Genomic DNA, 26,750 nt, shown 5'->3' with positions numbered 1-26,750 from the left:
CATCCACTTTGGAAATACCTCTCGAAATGTGCCGAGATTTGCAAAAAATATATTTTCATACATATCCCAGCTTGCTTCTAGCTTCTTCATTCAGGTGTATCTTTTCGAAAAATGTATCTTTCGTGTTTTGGTGGATATATTTTTACGAGGATGCTGCGGTGATATAAAATAACATCCCTAGTATATGTACCCAGATAACTGACCATCTTTTTAGAAATGACTCTTATGGGAGATATACAGTATAGATATTTTATGTATAAGTACCCATACATCTTTTTAAAAGTGTGATAACTTTCGAAATGAATTACTATAACCTCTCCCTACGATGTGTTTGTAATAATTTAAAAAATGTTATTCCACGTTGGAAGTTTTAATTTTAGGCTTAGCTAAGTTTTCCTCGTGAATAAAATGAAGCGCGTGGACCCAGAATTCCTTTCGCAATTAGGAAACACGTCACGTGTACAGAGAAAACCTTAGGCCTAATTTGAAAATGTTTTAGATTTAGGTTTAGTAAAGTTTAACTAGACACTCCAGAATTTATTTTTAAATTTTCAACACAGTAGTGTATTCTCGAGTTACACGCTAATTGGTCTACCCAATCCCGGATGGTTAAGTGGCTAATTAAAAATTCTCGTTGTTCTTGACTAATTAAGGCCCGTTCCTGAGTGTAGCTAGCGCGCGACCGGCGGCTTTTTGTTGCTATAGTTACTCTTTAAAAGCACGCTGACGTAAGCATTGTTTTTGCTATCCTTAAATACCCCAGGGGAAATGCTCGACAAGGTATCAGATGTTTTTTTCCAGCTAAAATATGTATACCCGAGCAGCTCTAGAGGGAATACCTCACTCAGTACCGAGCTTTTTGAGATCATTGGATATGCCATAATTGAGCTCTAATTGGAGTAATATTTTGAGTAAATGCACTCACTATACGATGTAAATAGGTGACCCCCCAGGTCATGTTTGTGGGTTAGGGTTAATGGCTACGGAAAATTCCTCCCCCTCTGTTAAACTTCTTAATCTTCTGCGAGTGAAGTTGGTACTGAATCCAACTGAACTGCTAGCCTCTCTCTCTCTCTCTCGCTCTCTCCCCTCTCTTAAACCTCCGGCCTGAAGCTGGTCAAGTACTAAGTCAAACTGAACTGCCAGCCTATTTTGCTTTGCAATTTCTTATCTCAACAACGACCTGGCGACACTAGGGAATTCCAAAAACCATTTTTAGTTTAGTAATCTTTGTATAATCCTGGAATCTCGATTACATGTATAGAAAAATGAATTTCTTAAGGTAAATTCTTACCTTAAAAACACATTTTGCTTATTCAAACTGGCAAATATACGAACTTTCGTAAATAATTTTAAAGGGAGTAACACTTGCAATTATGGCAATTAAAAAGGCACGCCTTGAAATGAATAGTTACTGTTTAATTTGAAAGTATTCCGAAACGTAACTTCGCTGTAGTTTTTAAATGATTCCATTCTCTGGAGAACCAAAACCCCCATGCTTTTTCTATGGGAAATTTCACGAAAAACTGTGATATATTACTTTAGGATATAGGTGCATATCTAGAAGGGCCTAATATTGCAAAAATTAACGGTACCTTCTTATTAGGGGAGTGGCATATTTATACGGTAATACTCCCTTTAAAAAATGAAAAAATACTTTTTAATTTTTACTCTTGCGCGAGCCCCGCCGGGAAATATGTTATCCAAGTTTCTTAACTAACGTATGCATGGTGGAAAGTATGTCAGTGAGAAATAAAAGGCGGGAAAAATACGCGGGAATTTTTTTTCCTTTTCCGTCATACACCTTCCGTAAAATTCTTTTCTCTTTACGAAGGCGTGATTATTGTCTCTAGAGAGCGAGAGAGAGGGGGGGGGTTATATTTTTCTTCTAGCTTTTTCAGAGCTCTAGCCTAGTCTTCAGAAATGAGTAAAAAACTAAGCTAAGGATGGGGATGGAGAAAAGAAGGCCCGTATTTGGAAACCTAGAGAGAGAAAAAGGCTGGTGAATGTTAGGATTTTTTTATGACATTGGGGAATAAAGTTGCAGCCTGAGAAATGTTAAAGATTTTATTAATTAAAAAAGTTGATCCCGGGGTGGTACCTGGAATAGGGGAGTGAAATAATTGCAAAGGTGCATGATGATATATACAAAAGGGTGAATGGGTTTATTTCCCAGATTTCCTACCGCTGTAGACCATTCTATTAATTACAGTAGAGAAGCAAACACTACAGGGGCGGGGAGGTCACCTTCTTTGGTTATTTCTCTGGCGCCAAGAAGCATGCACCACTAGAGGGCATCGCGAGTCGGCTAGTCACCATAGCGTGTAGTGAACTCGGGTTAGCTCCATCTAGTGTTGACTCTTGGTTGGTTGACACAAGTGAAGATAACCAAAGAGGGCGACTTCCCTCACGCCTGTGTGTTGGTTTTCTTTGCAAGTAATTTATGGAATAGTCTATCTGCAATCGGAGTTTAGGATACCATGATTTGTTAGTATCTTAAGCCTAACGCCATTATTCTTTCGATTCTTTGAGTTATAATGCGAAGTTGGGTGCTGCAGAGCTATGATTTTCCGGTTAAGGGTTGGTTGGGAGTCTGACCGGGAATGGATAATGACCACCAACCCTATTCGAATTAGCCGAATTATTCTGTCGACAGAGGGCGTATATTTCGCGCTGTAATTATGTATTTAGCTCTAATGAGGCGAAGCATTATTCGCTAATAAGTATATAGCGAATACACGTGAGAATTAAACGCCACTAGCTACTGTAACACCAGCTCACTAGAAATCGATACAGAAACCCCAAAATGAAGGTCCATCATTTGATGTAAAATGAATTGAAGTGCCTTTATTATTGATAATAGATACACATTAGCTTCATAATGAACCTTGGTTACTGAAATATCACAATATTTTTCTATATACTAATCAGGGTAAATTTAAATAATGAACCTTGGTTACTGAAATATCACAATATTTTTCTATATACTAATCAGGGTAAATTTAAATAAGTTTGATGTTTTTGCTACTTAAGCCTTGGCCAGATTAATATGCCCTATTCAAGAGGGGGACGCAGTATCGTCTGCTTCATATAGAAGAAACATCCGGTGGTATATGGACGCAAAAACGTTAGTTAGGACTTCGAAGTTACCAGTCCTTCACCAAGTTTGGTTCATATTGTTTGAAACCATATCTTAATTTGGTTTCCATATACCCAATTAATGTTCTGTCTTAAGAAAAGAAAAGGTGGTCATCACACTAGACACTATTTGACCCCCTCTTCCCCCACACGACTTTTGAAAGATTATATTGCCACAGTACCTAGAAAAATTCTAGAGAAGTTATGTTAGGCTTCAAAATTCAGCCAATTATTCGCATTAAGCGATGACCTTCTGAGTAAAATCTAAGAGTTAGTGATGATACTCCTCTCTACCTTTTGGCTCGCCCTTTGGATGCTGGTGAGTCGTCAATTTGGGTGGTGCGGGAATGAGAGAGAGAGTGAAGTTGAGTGAAATTCAATTATAGACCTTTATAACATTGAAACAGGGAGAAGGCGCGGTGCTGGGAAAGTTATATGTATATATATATGTTTCTCGTAAGTCTGCCATAAATTAAGGGGGATGTTCTTTGGGAAATCAATTTTGAGTCGAAAATCTAACTTCTATATATGACATTTTGTTTCCCCCTAAGGGACACTGTTTTCGAGTCAAGATTGCATCCAGAGTATTTTACGGATGACCTCTTAAATTAATTAACTGATTTCAAGACAATGATTTCTAATTTAATTAAGGGGTCATCCCTAAAACACTCAAATCAAATCATAACTCGATAACAGTGTCCCTTAGGACAAACAAAATGGAGATAGAAGTTACATTGTATTCCCAAAGAAAATTCTGCCAAAAAATTTATGGCAGACTTATCAGAAACACCCTGTATATATATAGAAAATTAACAGTGTCTATTAACAGCATAACCAAAGGTGGGGTAGATCCCGATTTCACCCACGTGTTCAGTCTCTAAACGCTGTACGTTGGGTGTCTGGCACGAGACGAGACTCCATATCTCGAGCTCTTAGCTGGCTATTTAATTTTAATTGTAATTTATTTATAAAGATGGCCTCGTTGATATATTCACTCTGTTCCTTCAAATGTGAGAATTAGAAGGGGGAAAGTTCTCTCTCAACCTTAGACGGACCATTTTGATCCAGGACGTAAGGTAATGAGACTTTTTAAAAATTTATAATCTTGACATTGTTGGGAATTACGTGTTTGATTTGAAATAGGCCTTAGGAAAAAGGCTTAAGTGTAGTTTAGACTAAAATCAGTGCACCTTTAGGGACCCGGGAGTTAATTTGAATTGTGATGTTTGTTATAGACAAAGGGCTTATCTTTAATTTAAGGTTGAATCGATTGTCATGCGATATAGATGACGTTTAGGGAGCTCGGGTTCAGTCACTGTGATGTATTATTTAACGGGTGCAGTGTTGTCATTTAATTACCTAACACCTCCAATGGTAGTTAGTCAAAGTGATACAGTGAAGGTTTTGGATTGCTTTGTTGTTATTTCAATGGCCAAGACTTAAAAAATGTAGATGGAAGAAATTTTTTTTCGTTAATAATTTGTCTGATATCAGGGATAGATTTAATTTTAGAAGTAGGCATGGAGAACAGAGTAATGTGGGCGCGCGTCAAAGTCCCGGACCCCCTTCCACGAGACGGAGGGGAATGAAAGAACATGGCGCGTCATAGCAACAGAGGTAAAAAGGAATTGCGTATTTTTCGCCGTCCTCGTCAGAAACGTCATCAAAACTTAGTTTAAGTCAGCCAATAAGATAATTTAAACTTTTCGTTACGTGTTGTAGGGAGGGGCTCTATACTGGGTGGTCTATGAGTCGGACTGAAGTAAATACTAACCGTTCTCCATTCCTACTTCTAAAATTAAATCTATCCCTGGTAATATTAATATACATGGTATTCAAACTTCTTTTATAGCGTTTATTTGAACTTCTCCTTTCTAAATCTAAATCTATAGCTATATTTACACATCTTCCTACCGTTACCATGGCAACCCCCTCCCCCATCCCTTTGACAACATAATAATCCTAACCTAACCTTTAAAAAAATCATATAATTTAAATGTAAATTTTATACATAAATATTAATTTCGTAGCATACCCGCTTTTCCCTATAAATTCAATGAATAGAAGGGCTGTTAAACCTCAAAAATATTAACTTCTCCCTTGGGGTATTTCAAACCCCATAATATATATATAAAAATATGAAAAAAAATACCCCAACCATATTTAAGTATATGTTTACTAAAGGCAAAGAAAAAAATCATAAAACTCTTCAATAATCCACGTAAATAAAGTTATCCTTGCGTATACCTCAAAAATTTGGGGAAGGTTCAAATTTGCATAAAAAAAAACTTAGGAAATAAAACTATATATATATTTATATGTATAAGCCGTTCAATCATCCGACGGCCAACTTTTGCACAATTCATCTCTCCCCCGGTGATGAATACGTCTCTATTCCAACGTTAGGCCCGATTTAGGCTTAACCAAAAAGAAAAAAAAAATATATTAAAAATGTATATAAGTAAAAACGAGAGTATGTTTGAATTTTCCAGTGAAAATTAGACCAATAAAGTTTTTTATTTTTTTAAATGCTTTCTTAAGCCTAATGACAAAAAGACACGTGATAAAATTGACAGCTACTTAGAAAAGTTATTTTGAGGCTGGTTTAGTTGCTAGTCCCTGGTTTTTGACAACCAACCACTTGTTTAAAAAAAAACCAAAAATTTCGTGACTATACAGTTCATTATCTATTCTTTGAATAATTTTAAGAAATTCATGCAGATGACACGACGCGGCTCTTATAGCTTAGTGGAGAAGGATCTCGAGTCCCGGTGTCCCTTAGATCTCGAGTCCCTAACCTGACAGGGTTGATTTTTCCAAGTAAGGTTTTGGTCCTATATAGCGGGACTCTGGCTAAGATTAATGACCTAGAGGTCTTTTCTGTAGCTAAATTGTAATTGGCTCGTAATGGGTTTTAGCTGGTCCCTAAGGAACTACTGAGTTTTTAGGAATGAAGGCGCGCGCGTGGGAAGAATTAAACTGTGGAGGAGATGGTGGCGGGAAAATCGCGCGAGATTGAACCCGCCATAAACCTTTCTTATCTAAATTCAGAGCTACTTTAATTCCAGCCCTTATAACGCTATATCATTCCAAGTTAATTGAACAGTATAAAAGTGGGGAAAATTCTGCATTAAAATAGTCTATCTGGCGCGAGGAGGCACGAGGATTTTTTCTTTTTAAATAGACATATACAACCCGCTCTTAAAATATTAGAGATGTTAAGCTAAGGTACTGTACTTTTTTTAAGTGCACCGTTGTTATCCTAAAAATTAGGAAAGTCAGGGATAGATTTAATTTTAGAAGTAGGAATGGAGAACGGTTAGTATTTGCTTCGGTCCGACTCATAGACCACCCAGTATAGAGCCCCTCCCTCCAACACGTAACGAAAAGTTTAAATTATCTTATAGGCTCACTTAAACTACGTTTTGATGACGTTGCTGACGGGGGGGCGGAGAAAAATACGTAATTCCTTTTTACCTCTGTTGCTATGACCCGCCTCTTCGTTCATTCTCCTCCGTCCGGTGGAAGGGGGTCCAGCCGGGACTTTGACGTGCTCCCAGATTACTCTGTTCTCCATTCCTACTTCTAAAATTAAATCTATCCATGGTAAAGTATTTTAACTTCTCCATTTCATACCAGTTGGACCATTTCTTTTTTTTTTTTTTTTTTTTTTTGCTCTTGAGCTTCCCCTTATGATGGGGTTACTGATGATCCCACTGAGACACGTCGCTTCATTATTAGTGTATAGTAATATTTCCCGTCTTTTTCCAAGAGATGTATTAAAGTCTAGACACACGCTATCTTATGAGCGATTATGCTTGTAATGTATATACTTTTTAACGCGTTTTTTATATATATATAGAACTTTTCTAAGCCTTTTATTAGAGAAGTGGGATTTTTAAAAATTGTGTCTTTGTGATGTCAACTTTGTATTTTGAGTGTTACATTATTTTTTTTTACTGCGATGTCATGGATCTTATATGGGCTAAAGGGAATAGGAATACGAGAGAGAAGAGCTGTTTGTCCCAAATTTGTTATCAAAAGGTCTACTTGTAGTTTAGTTTACCCAATGGGATATAAATATGGCTTTCCTGGAATATTATGATCACTTACTTATTGATGTATAGACGGGGTATTAAATTAAGGTCATATATTGACTAGTGACACCCCATGTTATTCCTCTGTAGATATTAATATAGTCTAAGGAGGGGATTGCCATTACTCTATTAGAATATTAAAAACATATTTATTTGCGTGGGGTTTTTCTTTTTTTCTAATAAATATGAGGTATTAAATTTAGGTCATATATTGACTAGCGGCACCCCATGTTATTTCTCTGTACATCTTAATATATTCCAATGTCGGGGCTTGCCATTAGTCTATTAGAACTTTTTAGAAGTTTAAAAAACATTATTTTATTTGCGAGTAATTTTTATTTTTTATTTTATTTGTGTTTATCATTTTGATAAACGAATCAATGCAAGTAAAAGGTGGTGACATGTGTAAACGCTATGCGATCTCCTTCTTACACTCTTTGCCTCCCATTCTATTGGCTCTGTTTACCGTATTATTGTCACGTGTGTTACAAAATTCAAAATAACCTCCATAAAATGCAACAAAAGTTTGAAAATTCCATGAAAAAAATAGTAGCATGGAAAATGCATTAGAACTAACATTATATAGAGAAAAAAATCCCCTTTCATAGAAAACAAAAGTTAAATCAGACAGACTATATAGGCTGGCTAAAGCTATTCCAGACAATCTCATATATTTTCACTAAAAGTCTATTTCGATGTCCTTTCCGAAACCCTCGATCCGCGGAGACTTCAGCTCTTTTATAAAAGTGGTGTCTCACTTGAGACATTGAATAAAACCTTACCCTAAATACGTTTAAATTTCAAAGCATTACCCCTGGTTTTAACTTCATTCCCACTCTTACCTCGAACAACCGCAAACTTACGCGTTTTAGAAATCCCTAAAAAAAGCCAATAGAAAACCAAGTATGGGTCCTTTTAAATGTTTTTCAAATATACAAGGACCCTAAATTGGTTTAGAGGTTGTTGGAGCGTACACGCCGCGTCTTTTTCTATATAGGTCTATTTATTGCCTATATTGGTTTGTCGCCCCCACACCCCCAACCATTGGTCCGCGTAACCCCCAAGAGTATCGACGGGGTCCCGAATAGAGTAAGTGTGAACCCAACGTTGTTTCTATTGGGTACTTTTCAATGGTGCCCCTATTCGTTTGTGGTAGGTGAACCAAAGAAAAGACTGGACTGTCCCTAACGCGTGACGGACGATGTAGCGAGATATTTGGGCGTATCCTAGACGTTTAAAAGCAAGTTGGAATTCATCATGTGACCCCCATAGCGTTAGGCTTAGCATGTGATATGATTTATAATGCCTTATACATGGTCATTATATTTTTTCTCGGGTGGGTCCTGACCAGGAAGGAACTCCCGTTGGGAAAGAAAACCGCTAGCCCTGGCCCTAAATAGTTTGGTGACGTTTGTATCATCCACGTGATATGTAGTCTATTATGAGTCATAGATGAATGGACAGTGGTCATTTATTATGAATGATTTCCATTTATTTCGTTTAACGGTTTTGATATATATATTGTTGTATCAAAAAAAATATTACGTAATAACGTACGTGCATGCTTTTAGCCATATTCTATAGTGTTTGCTCATTATTGTTTTTAAATTATGATTTTAGTGAAGGTAAATAGATATATACAGGGTGTTTCTGATAAGTCTGCATCCATAAATTAAATGGGATGTTCTTTGGGAAATCAATTTTGAGTCGAAAATGTAACTACTATCTATGACATTTTGTTGGCCCTAAGGGACACTGTTTTCGAGTTAAGATTGCATCCAGAGTATTTTAAGGATGACCCCTTAAATTTAATTAAGAAACTGATTTAGACAATGTTTTCTAATTTAATTAAGGGGTCATCCCTAAAACACTCTTGAAAATCATAACTCGAAAACAGTAGCCCTTAGGACAATCAAAATGGAGATAGAAGTTACATTTTCGGCTCAAAAATTTCCCAAAAAGAACATGAACCCGTTCAGCCTTACTTTCCTTTTTTATTTATTTGCTTTTGTAATGGACGTAAACTCTTCACACAGATTTATGTGTTTAACATGAACACTCCATTAACCGTATTTACTATCTATATCTTTTAGCGGTTGAATATATGAAACGGAAGATACAATAACAATAACAAAAGTTTTATCTCTCACTCTCTCTTTATTCTTTTTAAGTCTCGCGCGATAAATTTTTGTTAATATATTTAGTCGCTCGTGATGCCCTTGAAGGAATGTTACATACAGAAAAAGAATATCGTTGGCAAAAAAAAACTGCTAACGGATCTTCCCAACAGTGCGATAAAAACCTTCTTTTTGGCAATTCTTTTTTTTTTTTTACTTCTTACTCTCTTTACCAAGCTAGCTAGCTATAGCCCAAGTGCGATGTCTTTTCGGAAGTAGTTTCTTTCCTCTTTGGAAATGGTTTTTACTCTTTTTCCTCCCTTGTTATGAATTTATTCATTTTTCAACATGAATATTAAGCTAGTTAGATCTGGTTCTGTAAGAGATATAGTGTAATCCTTTGGGTATGTTGTAGCCCTATTTCTTCTCTTTCAAACGATACTAATTACTTGAGGTTACAATAATCAGGGCCCGAGTAATTAAGGATAATCTTTATGAATGTCCTCTCCATAGGATTAACTTGTCATTATTTATGCGACACCTTTTAACTCTGGTTCTGTAAGAGATACAGGGAAGTCCTTTGAGTATGTCATAGCCCTTTATCTTCCCTTTCAAACGATACTAATTACTTTGCGTTACAATAATTAGGTCCCGAGTAATTAAGGAAATCCCTTAAAATATTATATATACATATATATTCTAGTGAAATACGAATGCATTCTTTTCTTTACTAGCCACTATAAGCCATAGAGAGGTCTTTTCTATATTTTATTTTGAAGACCTTTATATACTTTCTAGGGTCTTTTTCGATGTCCACTAGATGCGGATGACCCCTTTTAAAAGTCCGGGAAACCGAACGACCCCTAGCTAGCTAACTTTTATTTCCAAAATGCCCCCACTCCTTCACCCTTCTCTCTCTTTTAGATCTCTGTGTTTTTCTGGAAATCTACTTTATTTATAGCTACTAAAGAATGACGCTGTAAACAAGCGAAAAGCCTGGAAACCATTTCCTATAAATAATTAGACACATACTATACTTCCATTTCGTCTGTAAAACCTATGAAACTGTATACGAGTTACCAGCCTTTGAAACTATATATAGTTTTCTCTTTGCTAAGTATGGGTTCCAGGGATAATGTCTTGGAAACTTAAAGTAGGGATTAAAATTAAAATAAGTGATTTTTTTGTCGATTTGTCTACTATTATCTGCATAGTGAAACATACAGTAAATGCCTTTTAAAATTCAATTTAGTTTTTGTAGATTTCATAGATAATTTGAAATTTGCACCTCCGACCAATCGCGTGCCTGCCTTCTAGTTAACAAAATTCACGTGACACACAGTACTCTCCATGGAAATTTAGCGCGAGATTTGATAAAAACTGCGTGCAATCTGATAATCAAACAACCTTTTTTATTTAGACACCCTCTATGAAATTCAGGATTTGTCAATTTTTTCAAAAAAAAAAAAAAATTGTATTTTGTATTAAATTTTAATCCCCAAATAATTTTACTTGGGGAAAATTACTAATTTTTCTCCTTGAATGAAGGGAAAGGGTTGAAAACCAAAATAAATGTTCTTTGTAAGAGGGAATTGATGAGTCTGGAATTTTTGGGTCCTTTAGGAAACATAATTTAGTCCCGTTGAAGGGTGGTAGTGGTCCCCCATGCAGGATAGATAGGCTTAACACCGAGGACGTTCGTTGGCCCATCAATTTGCCTTTGTCTTTAAGGTCCTCTCGAAGTTTTCGATTTGCCCCGGTACTTTAGTATCTAGGTAAGCGGGGGAAAAGAAAAAGTTATAGACTAGGCTATATGTATTGTATGTACGCGTGCAGTCTCCTTAAAACAAGGCGCATTTGTTAGGTAGTCGAAACCTCATTAATAACATCGTATCGCTCGCTATCTGCTTTGCAAAAAGCAACTTCTTTGTCCCTCAAGCTAAAGTACTACAAAGAATATGCTTGGTATCTTCAGAGGTAAATATAAGTAAATGAAAGTGAACGCTCGGAGAGAACAAATAATTCTCTTCGGTGTTAAAAGGGGATATTCATAACCGTCTCTCTACGCACTCTCTCTACCTAAAACGCCTTGAGCGCAGTCGACGTGTCTATTTTCCCCCAGCCCGTTCAAGTTACCTTTCCCCTAGCTCCCATCTTTGACACACTCTCTCTCTCGCGCGGCGTGTCATGTGATTCACCTTATCTCTGAGTCAACGAAAGATATATTTAATACTCATCTGTTACACTTTCTGTTTTTTTATATACCTTTGATATTATATATGGGTTACTATAGAAAATGAGAAAGTTCAGAATCTAACACACCAGACTTTACCCCCGTCTTTTGAAATAAGACGCTGTTGTTTTGAGGCAAAACATTGAATGGGTTCAACTTCAGTACGTGAACTTCAGTCTTATCTTTAACCCTACACGGTGTAAATTCCGATTGAGATGAACTCTAGTCTTTTAGATTTTGCTATTCCTGCATGAACTCGAACCCTTTCGATAGGCTTAGCTTCTTATATAGTACCGTCCAAGGCTTAGCATAGCTATAAACAAAAGAAAAGTTTCGGTATTTTTTTTTCTTGAATTTTTCTACGAACTTAGCTAAGCCTAATCTCGTCAAGTCAACTGTAAACAAAGTAAAGAGGAAGGGAATATTTTCTTAAGTTTATTTTTGTGCCTTTTTTCTAAAAATTTTTACGTTTTTTTTTTATGTTATAGCAGACGTTGAAGGAATTTTAAATGCAAAGGCCTATTTTTTGGTTCTTGAATGCCCCGCTCTCTCTTAATGAGACTTTATAGTTTACTATTATGGGAAGAATTTGAGAAACAAGATGTAACTACCAACTACAGGGCTTTTTGCCAAAGATATGTTCCATAAGTATGGCATAACTTATTCGAATGCTAGAGACAACTCGAACGACAAGCGAGAATTGAAGTCCTACGCCCGGTTAGTTTTGCAGGACTTCGATCTTCCTATTTAGTCTGCATTACTAAGCCTTTGAAAGTGCCTCAGTCACCAGGCGTCGCTTTACCTCGAATCTATGACCTTCTCCAATCACTTCATGACAAGCTCCAGTTTGTAACCAGTGACAAACTTAGGCAACTTATCTTATGACACTAGTCAATTTTAAACCAATAAAATTCTCATATTTTTTTACTGCAAATAAGTGATATAAAATTTCTCGGGGAAAATTTAATGATTCGATACAATCAGGGAAAACCTGGTGAAGGAACATAGTTGAAAATTAAAAAAAAATCCTATTTTTTATACCTGTTCTTAACGCCCCTTCCTGTAAATGTTTATCATCAACAGACAGACAATCTTTAAGTTCAATTTAATAAGCTCCCCTTTTAATTCTGTACTCTCAATTTAGAAGTAAAACGAGAATTTAAAACACTCGATTACCACGAAGTATAGAAAAACATAAAAAAAAGATATTTTTCCCGTGCAATTCCAAAAAAAAATTAGCTTTCAACACGATTAATTGCTTCGTATTGATTTTTAAAGAGAGTGGGGCTTCGACCCTTCTTCTTCCCCCCCCGTGTTTGTTTCGATATTTTTTTTTTCTATTCTATCCTACCGTGTTTCGAAACTCAGGGGAATTTGAACCCCCCCCCCTCCACTTTCTCCTGCAAAGAAAATCAAAGATCCGATAGGGAGCCATTTATTACGAATTTTTTTGGACCCCTTTTATTATTTTATTTTTTTAGATCCATCTGGGGGAGAATACCAGCCAAGAAAAGCGGGAATTGTGAATTTTCTCGAGGTGTAGGATAGTTGTAAATATTTAGTGTTAATTTTTGCTTGGTGAATTTAGTTTTATGTATTTCAAATCGATGTTTTGTTCGATCCCTTTGGGTGACTTTGATTTTTTTTCTTTCCTAACAACTTTATCTGTTTTTAATCGACCTTGGTTAAAAAAAATTATGGTTCAATTTTTATTTTCACCCCTTTTCACGATTTTTTTTTAAAAAAATATCGGCACTTATTTGAATTGATTTTGATAATTTAGAAGGGCGGGTTTAATTTCAATGTTTATTTTTTTATTTATTAATTATTGGTTGTAAATTTTTTTCAGTTGGAAAATGAATCGTTTGAAATTGAGTCATTGGAATTTTATCAACTAATTAGGTAAGACTAATTTTCGATTTTGGTAATTTCAATCGTGTTTTAAAGTCGTATTTGACTTTAATTGTTCAAATGCAAGGAGTTATGGGTCACGCGTCAATTTCTAAGCCTAAATTGAACATATTTCGAATTAGGCCTAACCAATATTCAATATTTATCCCTCGTGTCTATGCACGTTTATTAAATACAAAAAAAAAGCATTGAAAGTATATAGGGAGAAATGGTCACGTGACAATTTGCTAAGCCTAAATTGAATATTTTCCAAATAAGGCCTATCTTGTATCAGCACGTGTATTATAAATTGAAAACCGTTAATTCAAGGAAGGTAACGTCGTTCAATTTTAATTATACAAGCTATTAATTATGATCCTATCGAACTATATGATCACTAGAAATATGATGACATCGTGAAAATTTCACGCACGAAACCTATTTGTAAATTGAGACCAACGCTTCTCGAAATCAGTGGAACCCTAATAGGGTTTTCCAAGTAAGAGAATAATAAGGTTGGAAAGGGTCGCGTTCTATCCATTCTTAAGGACTTTCAAAGAGTCTTAAGACAAAGGCCTAAGAGATCTCGGCACAGCGACTACACGACTGTATACTAGCTTGTAGAATAGTCCAAAACCCCTAGCTATTAAACCGAGGCAAATCCTAAGAGCTTAACTGAAACTAAAACTTAACTGTAAAAGCCGCGGTGGCGACGGTGTGTACGTGGGGTCCTTGGAATTGGTTTCATTAATTTGGGTCGCACGCGTCTTGATAATTTAAAAGAGTTTCCTTTGGTCTTATTCTCGCTACGCGGCGCCACCTATAGCAAAACCCTAAGATTCCCCCCCCCCCTGCCTTCCTTAAGGAATTATTTATCGCCAAACTCTAGCTTGGAAGTACAACTAGAAGACTGCTAGGCCTTGGTCTTATACGCCAAGGCTTAAGACCCCGAGTGTCTTTTAAGTGTTAGCTGCGAAGTCACCGCTGCTTCTTGGAGGGTTTATGCTCGATAGTCTTTTAGTTCTCTCAAGGTTTTAAAAGTGGTCTGAGAATTTAACAATTAATTCTATTGAAGACTTAAGGAGAGGAAACTTTTAATATTGTTAATCTTGTCCTTCCAACTTCAAAGTTGGTTGGTACAGGACCAGCCTGTCCACGTGGTGTCTGTTAATACGTATATATCGAAGCCGCAAATTGATTTGTTATTTTAATGAAATTGTAAATATCAGGTAAACAATTTCGTTTTGGGACATTATTAGTTACTCTGATTATGACATTAGTTGAACTTTGAACTTTAAACTCCAAGGAACTTACTTGGTAGTTTACCAATCATTTGTCGTCTGCAAATGCGTCTATTTTTGCAAATACTATGAGGAACAGTTTCCTTTGCTATTAACAATAATCGTTCATTCGAGGGACTAATCACTCTGATTCTCTGTGTAAATCGATGACTGGTTTGACCGCATCACTGTTTATTTTAGTGACTAACCCCTCGACAGTGAAACCTTAAAATCAGTTAATTAACCTTAAATTAATCCCAATTTTTCGTTTTAAATTTCAAAACATGTTCGTATATATACTAAACACGGTATAGCTTTTAGATCATAAATTCAGACCAATTAAACGACCATAAAATACACCCGATATAATTAAGTCTAAACAAGGCATACGACCTAATTTTAGTGACAAAATATATTTTTGGTTAAAATAAAAAAAAGTTGGGAAACATTTTTAAACTAAACTTTGTAAAACATATATAGATTATAGTACTTTATAAAAATGAAACCGGTGTTCAGTTTTCAAACCTCCACGCAGGAAATTGTCCAATATAGTCGATATATTAAGGCCTAGACTAGAAAATTTCGGATCGAAGCCTTGAGGTCAAAACAAAAGTAACTTTTAAAAGGATTCTCTTCCTCTTTCTATACTTCCCACGTACAGTATACAACCACTTCCGAAAATTTCGATCCCTAATTGAACGACGCGATGTGGTCCTGCGGTATTCCATCATCAATCTTCTTTATTACAATAGGGTATCCTTCGCCGCACCCCCTCAAACCCCCCCACAGCCACAAAAAGATCCCGCCGCCCCCATCCCGCCATGGAAACCGATACACCAATTAGAACAGTCTTAGTTTGCAACACTGAAATATCCTCCTGTTCATAAGTGAAATGATTGAGGAGTTAAGTTTAAGTTTATTCATTTTCCAATCATATAAGCAACAATCTGAGACATTTTTTTTTTTGGTTTTTCAATAATAAGTCTTAGAAACTTAGTTCATAATTAATTACTTACTTAGTTTTAACTATGAAATTAAATATTTATTAACTAAGTATAAAATTTTTAAAGAAAGAAAAATATTGGAATTAACAAACATGGCTGAGGAGGAAGGGTTTTGGCGCGTAAAATTCGTTAACCGATCAATCTATAATCGGATTAAACTCGACTATTAAATGATACGTAAATATAAGGGGGATTGGAAAGGGGGGAGACATATCCGCTCGTGCAGCTAGAGACACATGGCCTTTGGGCGGGAAAACTAGTCCACGCGCGCGAGATGCGATGCATGCTTTTCCTACACCACCACCATCCCGTATTATCTTTTGTTTTCCCGCGCGAGCGGTAAACAGGCAGCGCGTGCACAGTTTCTCCCGCGTTTTCAAAACAGGAAAGACGGACGACTTTTTGATTAATAATATTATCACGAGACGCGAGTTGCTAGGATACGAAATTGTTTAAAGGCGAGTTATACCTTAATAGATGAGATTATTGAGACATGTGTATTAAATTAACCCTCGATTAATTTGAAACTAAGATAGAGGTTTACTCTAAACTATTATTAATAGATATTAGATAACAATAGATTATTCGCAGAGAAACCAACACACTGGTTTAAATTTCTCTCACGCTAACCAAGAGGCAACCCCAGCTAGCCCGAGTTCACAGCACTCATTAGGAAGGCTAGCCGAGTCGCACTGCCTCTAGCGGTGCTTTTTGGCCCCAGAGAAATAACCTAAGAAGATACCCTCCCCCATCCCTACCATTATTTCTTTTGGAAAAAATTCAGTTTGAATTTGCACATGGTTTATGAAATATGTCCCAACATGGACGTTACTTACCTCATTACGATTGAAATTCCTTAACAGTCTGATCTATTAACCTTCAAAATCTAGTTCAACGCGAGAGTGTGTCCACATCCGTTTATTTCCTTCCGGTTTAGGTTTGGTTGCCGCGTTCTCGCTGGCGGAAGGGGAAGGAGGGATGGGAAGTAAAAGGGGGTGGGGTTCGGTTCTACCTCGCGGTGCTGCTGCTAGAGAGGAGAAAAGTTTAATTATAGAGCCGGGACTAATTGACGTAGCCTTCCGCCCGATTGGTCGAATTAATTAGCGATAAAGCGATGTCTAGAATATGGTCGTCGTCGTCGGTGCTAGCTCGGAGAAAACCAACGCCATCAAGGGGGAATCAATATTTGCCCTTCTGGGAATAATCTGAAGTTAATCCATTTTGGGCCTCCTTGCGGCTTTTGTATATGTCACGCGTATGGTGGTGCTTAAATGCAAACAAAACCAAGGGATCAAGAAGATACCCCCGATTATTAGCTCTTATATCGTCATACTTACGAGTTATAAATTACTTATGACAACCGTATTTTTATTTGGATATAACTATAGCGTTGCCCCGGTGAAGTTTGTTTATATACTTACCTTATCCCGTTTGAATGTTTTGTTTATTTTCTGGTCGCCAAGATGAGAGAAAGGTCAAAGGGCAATTTGAAACTATGGTATTGTGAAGCGGTATAATTAATTAACTAATCGTGAGGACCTTGGCTTTTACATTTCTCGACCGCCATTTTTCAAAATGACCGGCGATCATTAAAATCTTTCTTATAGGTTACGTTATTGCGAAACTATAATATAGGTTTAGCTTCTAAAACGGTTTTTGGAAGATAATGAACTGTCTCCCCCCTTATAACGATGTTTACTAAGATCCCGGTGAAGTTTCATAAAGTCCGTAATTCGAGAGCTCTTTTTAAGTTAAGAATAATAATGGAAAAACACAAGAAATAAACTAGGGCATGAACTTAATCCTATTTTAACTAAATTGTATGCGATTAGTGTCTTGGCCATATATACTAAAGTGAGTTGAAAAATATTTTAATTCATCAAATTTCGATTTATTTTTATTTGTTTGTTCTGAGACTTACAGTTAATAGAGATAAAAGTAGGGGTGAAAGAGATAGGGGGTTGAAATTATTACCATCTTTTCCTAAGTTCCTTACCTTTAACCTCTATTACTTCTCTCTCTCTCTCTCTCCTACGATTCTATACCAGAAGCTAAATCTCTATTGTTTTTTAGATTAAACTTACTCCCTTAGGGATGTAAACCGGATACCATTCGGGGCATGCATGTCCTCGTTTTCGTTTTTTTTTGGGTGTTTTTATATATATATATTTGGGACCGGGGGGGTTGTACCCCCAGGCGCACAAAAACTATCCTTGTACGTCACAGAGAGGTCAGAGAACTAGCGCGCCTTTTTTCTTTTGGTCCGGTCGTTAGAAATCCTTTTAAGCCGGAAATCTCGGCCAATTCGATAATGTAACTTTCCGAATTCACTTAGAAATGAAGGGGGAAATGTTACGTAGCGTTCTTGGGAGGGGGAGGGGGAGATACCCCCCAAAAACAAGAGAGAAATAGAGAGGTGTAAGGAAGTTGGGGGGTGATGCAGGAAACTAGGAAATTGCTGTTTCCCAAAGAGAGAGAGAGAAAGAGAGAAAGGATGATTTTTATCTTTTTCTTGGCTTAGTTTCTTCGTCTTCTTCTTCTACTTCTTCTTCGTAACTAGGAGGATTATTATTAATTGGAGGCGAATCTTACTTAGATCATAACTTACTTAATTATTTAACGAACTATTATGAATTAACTGATAATTTACTCAATTTCATCTCCGGTTTATTTTTAATCCTCCATGACCTATTTTTCTACGTCATTTGAGTTATCTAATTAATTATTTTGCAAAAGAACCTTTAAATATAGTTTGATTGGTGTTTGATCTCCTTGTTTTCTTATGGCAAAATTGATTAGGTATGTGGACAACAAAGACTTAACAATTAAGAGATAGCTTCAAACAATATGAGCCTAATTTCGTGGACGGGTAACGTTGAAAGCCTATCTATAACGTCTTTGCAGCATAAACATACCAATCAATATTCTGTCTTAAGCAGACGATATTGCTACCCCCTCGTTTTTGAAAAGAGTCTATTAACTCTGAATTTACTGACATATTTCATCTCCTATATTTAATCCTCCTTGTTCAATCGCGTTGTTACGTATATATATATATATATATATAAAAGTTGTAGCGTGAGACATCGTCGTTGAACTGGCAGAGCACAGAATCTTCCCTCATTCTCTTTCTCATTTGTAGCTTTTTATTTCCCGCCTTTTTTTCTTTTCTTTCCTTCTTAAGACATTTCTATTCCCGCCATTTTTCTTTTGTACGCCTCGTGCAGCAGCGCTATACACCACCAACCCATTGCCCTCCGTATTAAACGAGTTTAAGAGGGGGGAAAGATCTGGGTTTGTTCATCCGGGATAGATTTAATACCGTAGAAGGCGATGAGGATAGAGAGTGGATTAGGGCGTGCGGTAACATTGTCTGAATTCCTTTTTAGATGATTGAACAAATTTGTCGCGCGTGCCGGTCCGGAAATAAATGAATTTTTGACCTTTTCTTTTGTACGAAACTATCGCGTCATGACTTTTTGTAATCGAATTTTTCGCGCGTTTTTTTTTATATATGTACAAATAAATTGGCGCGCGCTATAAAAATTCGTCTGTAAAAGTTCTTTTGTTTAGATTTTCTGAAGAGTAAGCTAGTTTTTTTTAATATTTTCTTTTTTCTGCCTTAGTTAATTTGTAACTTTACTGTTCTAGTTTCACGCTACGATGGTTTATTTTTCAATTTTTTTAAATTGTAAGCAATATTTTTTATAGTTGAATTAGTTCGGTTTTCAAGTTATGAACATTGGAGTGTGCTTAAAATTGAGTAAGAAGCTGAAAGACAATGATTTTTAATTTAATTAAGGGGTCATCCTTAAAACAATAAGCGTAAATTGTAATCAAAATATCTTAGAAATTACATTTTTGACTCAAAACTGATTTCACCGAGGATATTTCACATTAAACCAGCAACTTCGGTTCTACTAAAAGTTTTGGAACACTTTGTAGATAAATCGCATTATTTCTTAGTCAGTTTGAATTATTAAAGTTAAACCTAATTAATTTTAAATATGCTATTTAACTTTTGCTCAATCGGAACTCTAGTAACCAGAATTTAAAATTCCAAAAAATAATGTAAGTTTGCCCCTACGCTTTAGACCTTTCTGCAAACTCCGGTGTATTGCGGGTAAAACATTTCTACAGGGGTGTATTGAAAATACATAGTCGTACTAACCCCTTTATGTCGGCTTCACCCAAACATTCATTAAAAATCTGAAAATAAAATATATCTTTTCAAAGATTCCTAATTTTACTCTCTCCCCCAATTTAATTAATTATTCTATATATATAAATTCTTTAAGTTTTAATTGAGGCCAACAAAAGCTCGACTATCATTCTTAATTCACTGAAGTTAATATAAAAATAACAATAATAATGGCGAAACAACGATATTAATAGAAAAGTTTTAATTAAAGAAAAATAAACAAAAATTTTCTTCGAGTTTAATTAACACTCGCCTCAAACACTCGTAAGTTTGGTTTGTGTGGTATTAAAGGGAGGGTGAAATGAAAAATAATTAGATTTTTTAATGATTTTAAAATTCAAATTATTTGTCATAGATTTCATCTATAATTTTAATTTGCACCTTCGACCAATCGCGTAACGCCCTGCCTTATTAAGAAAATGTTCGTCTCAAGCTCCATTGAAATTTAGCGCGAGATTTGATAAAAAAACAGCATCGTGTCACGTGAATTTTGTTAACAAGAAGGCGGGGCTTTACGCGATTAGTCAGAGGTGCTAATTTAAAATTATTCATGAAATTTAATAAGACTAATTTGGATTTTAAAATCATTCGGAGGTGATATTTAGTTAATGTTAATTTAACTATGCAGATTGGTCTTATAATTAGTAGAAGAATCGATTTAAAAAACTCACTTGCTTTTCCTTTTCACCCTCCCTTTAAAAACAAAATTATAATGAACTCAAACACGAAGTATTTGCGACTAAAACATCTCTTTCTCTCTCTACGGTACTTCTTTAATTGTAACGTTTCTAACTTGTGTACGTTAAAACCGGCATAGTTTTAACCCAGGCTATATTCTTAATGGTTAGATTTCCCATGTCTGTTTGCATTAAGTTCAAAACTATAGCGACCCATTTAACTTCTGTTGAAAGAATGAACATTATCTTGGGATTTATATAGAGCTGCCTTTGGTTTTATTGTATCGGTAGCCTCGAGGAAAGGGGGAGGGTAAGAATTTGTGGGGGTATTCGACCCCCAACTTCGTGTTGGATGTCAATCAGGATTTCGTCTTATACCCCCAACCGAAAGTTAAACCCCCTTACCAACCCTATGAACGTATTGGGTAGTGGCAGTCCGTGTTATCTTCCCATAGAAGTTTATCGTAGTTAAGGGCAGGGCGATGCTATGACTCTATAGAAGGCCCTACTTTCTTGATCGATGGTTTTCGATGCTGCCTAGCTTTAAGGGGCTGGACAAAAGAGAGTTGGAAGGCTTGTGTTTCTTTTTTCTTCTTCTTTTTTCTTTTATTCTTTGCTAAGCCTATTTTTCCTCTACCTTTATAATACCTAAGCTTTATATAGAAAGAAACCGAGGGGCTAACGTCTTACCTTAATTGATTACATTGCCAATTTTCGAAATTTCCGATATGCTCTGTGTATACTTTTTTCTGTACTAGTTATATAGTCTTGCGTTTCTGCCGCTTTAAGGATTGTTATACAGGGTGTTATGTATGTTACGGATTGCTTTTAGACCGAATTTACAGGTGCTTTAGATAAAAAACTCCATCTAGTTATTCTCGATTCGTGGTGCCAAGGCTGAACGTGTTTTTTTTTTTGTTTTTTTACTGGGTTAAAAAAATTAAACCTTCGTGATTGTTTGATGGAATAGAATTGAACCCATATTTGTTTCTGACAAATCTGGGTAAAAATGATGCGAACGAACTAAATTACACCTTTGTGAATTTTTCAAGGAAACAGAATTGAATTGAACCAATATCAATTAGCAGTATCACGACTTCTAATTTCATTTCTCTTCTAGCGTCTCTGAATCGTTTACCAAAAAATCCCCTCGTCACACCAACTCCATAAACTCAAAGTATATTAAAGACTGTTGACTGGAGATTCAGTTTTCCAGGTTTCCACCCTGTATTGCAATATACCGTTAGAATCTAACAATAGGGCATTATTATCACATTGTAGATCTATCTATTCGGGCCTTGGTCGAACCTCGGCAAGTCTCTATTATCTTCCACCCAGAACCAATTAATATTAATTGGTAGGAATGGGCGTCGACTAAACCTCTACTACACCTGCTTTAATAACTACACCCCTCGATCTATTTTATAACCCCTAGGCCCTTTGGTGTTCGGAAGGATTTCAAATGATGTATGGCAACACCCCTTCCCTGAACCTACGGATTATATTAATTTTACTACCCATCGGAAAAATTATGTTCAAATGTAAGGGGGATTTTACTACTGTAGCAAAGGGGTTTACGCCCCAGAAGGGTTTAGAGGTAGCTGTGTACGGTTTTCCCCCGATCGAGTGTGTGTTTCATAGACGATAAAATTGATTGATACTAATAGCCCAGGGCCAAGGCCTAATACCCAAAGGTGTATTTGCTATATTTTACCAACGTTTAAATAGGTTTGTTTTGAGCTAACCAATACAAGTTATTAAGCCTTGTTCAACGTATATTAATCAATACATTCGAAGCTACGCGATCATCGTTTTATCCATGTACTTATGTCCTATCAGTCTAGCGTAACTTTATAACATCAAGCTAGTTGAACAACAACAAGCTTGTCATGGACATTGTAGTTTCAAACAGGACTAGAAAATAAGTATTTTTTTGGGCCTTAAAACAAAGTCGGCCTAGCTCTACCTTATTCCCTATCACCGGAAGTTAGGCTTATCTCGCGATTCGTGGAGAGGAGTAACGGGAAGAAATTAGTCTGTCGTCTGCTACAGTACATATTTTTGCCGTTTCTAACAGACGACAGACGAATTTCTCCCCTTTACTCCCCTCCACGAATCCTGAGATAAGCCTTAACTTCCGGCGATAGGGAATAAGGTGGATTTTGAATGACCTTGAGATAAAGATCCCCGTTGCACGTGCGTGCACACCATTCCATTATTATATATCTTTGCACGTGAACAAAGTGATTGCACGTGCTCTCCTATCCCCTATAGGCTAGAGTTTATAAGATCCGTGTTACAACACCGAGCTCCGTTGGCGTTTATTTACAGAAAACTCATAAATAACCTCCGTAGTATATAGCCAATCGGCGCGAGTGATTTTGAGCCTTTTTCCTCGGGGTTATTAGCTGCTGTTTGAATGAGTCAAAGGCCTCTTAAGTGTATCCAATTTATACGTTTTTCCTGCAGGGTTTATACTTTATTCATGAGTTATTCGCGAACTCTACCTGCGCTGCAGGCTGAAACGAGCTGAAGAGAAAGCAGTTTTCCGGAATTGTGTAACTTAAGCCTTGGCAAGGAAAAATACCCTGTTAGAAATTAAGCGATTGGGGGAGCCAATGTGTTTGCTTTATTAGGGCCTCACCGTTTTCTGGCTCATCGTTTTAATAGGCTAGGGGTGGAAGAGTTGATCTATTGCATGCAGGGTACTTTGTTGCGCCGATATTAGCTAGTTCCTCTTATACAGCCAACCATGCCAAAGGATTAACGAAAATACTCGTGTTTTTAAATTAACCAATTAATTTTACTGACAAGTTAACTAAACAACGCAACCGAGACTGGGTGAAGGTTGTAAATATGGAAGAATTTCTATTATTTTTATTTACCTTTGAAAAAAGAAAATCCAAACTCATTCCATTCTTCATTGAACATAATTTAAAACATTTGATAGACGTACCTATATACAGGGTGCTCTATTAAAGGTACAGTTTCTTGCTCAAAATTTTAGGGGGTCAACCGTAAAACACTCCATTGTAACTTGTAAAGGGTGGACCAAGAAGTGATATCTAGTTTATTAGGGAGAAGTTATAAGATGCCTAAGTATTCGCGCGCCATAGTCCCAGTCCCCCTTTCAAAATACAAAGGGGGGACGTAAAAGGAGGCCCCGGGCTATTTCGCCTCTCATCAGTCGGAAAATACGTAATTTTCGTCATTCGCGTCGCGCTGACGTGAGTTTTCAAGAACCAATGAGATGCTGGTTGTAATTTAGAGGCGGCGGGGATTAACTCCGGACCTACTATACGTTTGGACTGGAGATAGAACTAGAAATGTGGATGAATGAATTTACACCTTCTCCCTAATAAACTAGATATCACTTCTTGGGTGGACCTTATGTAAAAATCGGTCATGGAAGTTACATTTTCGAATCAAAATTTATTTCTCACTGTACTTCGATCCTTCCATTTTGGAACACCCTGTATATATGGTTGATGGAACTAAATAAATGCTTAGATAGAACTCTGATTTTCTAATTAAAATGTTAATGATTGAATCTCTAGTCGTCTTGGCAAAGCGGATGAGATTGAAACTAGACTCGCATGGTCGCACGCACGCTACCACGCAGCTAGCTTCGCGATAATTTGAGAATTATAAGGAAGACACTATTCCGATTTTGGGTTGATGCGCTGTAGCTATACCTAGCTAGGCCTTGATCATTCGAGGGACTTGGATGTATAATTCGGGCTGACTTTAATTTACTCGGGTTACGAGATGTAATTACTTACACCATGTCCCCGGATATGGTCCAACCTGAATTCACAGCCCAGTAACTCATTACGCGATTTGGGGGCATACCTTATAAACCGTGAAGTCGATCCTATCATAAGTTTATAAGTGATATGTTCCTTCCATAAGTATGACACTACCTATACTTGTAATGCTATAGAGACTTACAGCTCGAGCTAGTTCTAGCAGAACGACAAGCGAGAATTGAAGTCCTACACTCGGTGGTTAATTTTGCAGGACTTCCATCTTCCTATTTAGTCTGCATTACTAAGCCTTTGACAGCGCCTCCCTCGCTTTAACTCGAATCTATGACCTACTCCAATCACTTCATGACAAGCTCCAGTTTGTTACCAGTTACAAACTTATGGAGAACATACCACATGGACTTATGATTCTATAGATAACTTTGTTTGCGCTTTAATAAATATACTACGATCACAACTGGGACCGAATTATTTCCGAGAATTTCGTCTAGTCTTTTAAGTTCAAAAGTTTCAAATTTAATTGCTACACATGATTAGAAACTTTTAAATATTAAAGAAGTTGCCCTTGTCTTAGACAGAGTTTTAACCAGCTGTTCCCTGTTGTCCAGTATTAGCCTGGATTTTGAGTTGAAAATGTAACTTCTATCTCCATTTTTCCCCATAAGAGCCACAGTTTTCAAGTTAAGATTTGAGTGTTTTAGGAATGGCCCCTTATTTAAATTAGAAATCATTATCATTCAGTTTTTTACTTAAATTTAAGGGCTCATCCGTAAAACTAATCATAACTTGTTTAGGGGGTGGCAAAATCTGGCATAGAAGTTACATAGATTTTAGACTGACAGTTGATTTCTCCTAGAACCAGCCCACTTTAATTTGATCCTCCCTTTCTGCAACACCCTGTATACCTCTACTCTGTTTACAATATTCAAATCCTGTTAATTCGGAGGCCCTTTTATGTATGTAACAAAACTTCCAAAGTTTAAATCAGTTTGAATAATAACTCAAATATATATATTCATACTTTAATTCTTATGGATTATATAGGCTAACGAAGCCGATTAAAATTTATGCTGAGAGCTGTCTGTGGGCGAGTTGGAAGTAGTGGTGAAATTAACTTAGGTAATTTTCAAAATCCCCTAAATCGTATAGTCCCTGTGAATTTTGCGAGCTACGTCACGTGTTATACCAAAAGGGGATAATTGAAGAAGGATGACACTCTGTAGTATCCTCTTAATACTTTAGTTATGTAACATGATTCTTCCCAGGCGAAGGAACCCTTTTTTATTTGCTCTCCAGCTCATTAAACTTCAGATGGGTAGCTATCGCACCGTGCTAGGGTGAATTCTATAACTGCTTGGTATTCACTAAATCCTCAGTAATCATCCCACAAACCTTGATTGTCTTGACGTGGGACAAAAATTAAACAAGCGCATGCATGCGCCTTGGCAAATAGTTAAGCAGCGCTAATAGAGTAATGAAGAGCGAACCATTTACATGGCGTATATGATTCGGTTTAGTAACCTTGTACTCCAAATGTTAATCTGATGTTGGTAAGAATCATGTTACAATTACTCTGTCGCTTTGTGGTGGTACACTTCTCTCGAAGAGAAGTATTATATACTTCTGGCCTATTGCAACTCCTGAATTTCTCATGACCTATTTTTTAGATTAGATTCTTTTGAAGTATAGCTCGTGCGCGCACGCGGTCCCTTTTATAAATGTTTGTTCAAGTTGATTTACGCAATGAAAGGATAGGTATAAGGAGAAATTGCGTTTGGTTTAAACTAATAAGCGCTCTGTTTAATCCGTATTCATAATTTAATCGCGAACACGTGGAATATATTGGCGGGAACTAGGCACGACGATTTTGGCGCGAGAAGCAAAGAGGATTAATATATTACTAGATTCCATCCCTCTCCCTGGTATCAGAAAGGATTGTTCAAACAAAGATGAAAAGCAAACAGATGAATCCATACGCCCCCCTTCCCTCCTTCCCCCTGGTCGTTAACCAATCTTAATTTGCCATGTAGTTAAAGGTAGCGATAATTATTCTTGAACTTTCACCTTCTTAGAAAAATCAAAGAAAATTTTAATATAGACCAAGTAAATTAGGGAATGCTTATAGTCGCCGTCTTTAGGTATCAGCATGGCCTTAGTTAGTGGCTATGCGGGTACATCGTAGCTTTGTTCCTGTTGCAAACTCCGACTGGTAACGTACTTATCGTAAGACCGTTCTTCCATATTTGCAGCAGCACCAGATTTGGGTGTTGCATGTTTGAGTTTTAGCTATTGGAAAATTTTAAACCTTTTACTATTAATATATATTCGTGAAGTAAGGGATTACTT

The 26,750-nt window shown here is 36.6% G+C and overlaps 1 long non-coding RNA gene across 1 annotated transcript in view; it reads left to right on the top strand.

Annotated features, from left to right (window-relative positions):
* The window catches only part of LOC149676715 (uncharacterized), a 205,208-nt gene that overhangs the window by 82,059 nt on the left and 96,399 nt on the right, over window positions 1-26,750 (top strand). Inside the window, exon 6 of the long non-coding RNA XR_016366518.1 lies at window positions 13,435-13,487. This is a non-coding gene — a long non-coding RNA (uncharacterized LOC149676715). The remainder of the gene's footprint in view (window positions 1-13,434; window positions 13,488-26,750) is intronic.

This window comes from Phalangium opilio, unplaced genomic scaffold, assembly GCF_054372755.1.
Source record: "Phalangium opilio isolate 3A_F unplaced genomic scaffold, DU_Popi_V2 ptg000045l_1, whole genome shotgun sequence".
Taxonomy (NCBI): Eukaryota; Metazoa; Arthropoda; class Arachnida; order Opiliones; family Phalangiidae; genus Phalangium; species Phalangium opilio.
The sequence above is the reverse complement of the archived record's forward strand: the minus strand, read 5'-3'. Positions and strand labels throughout refer to the sequence as shown.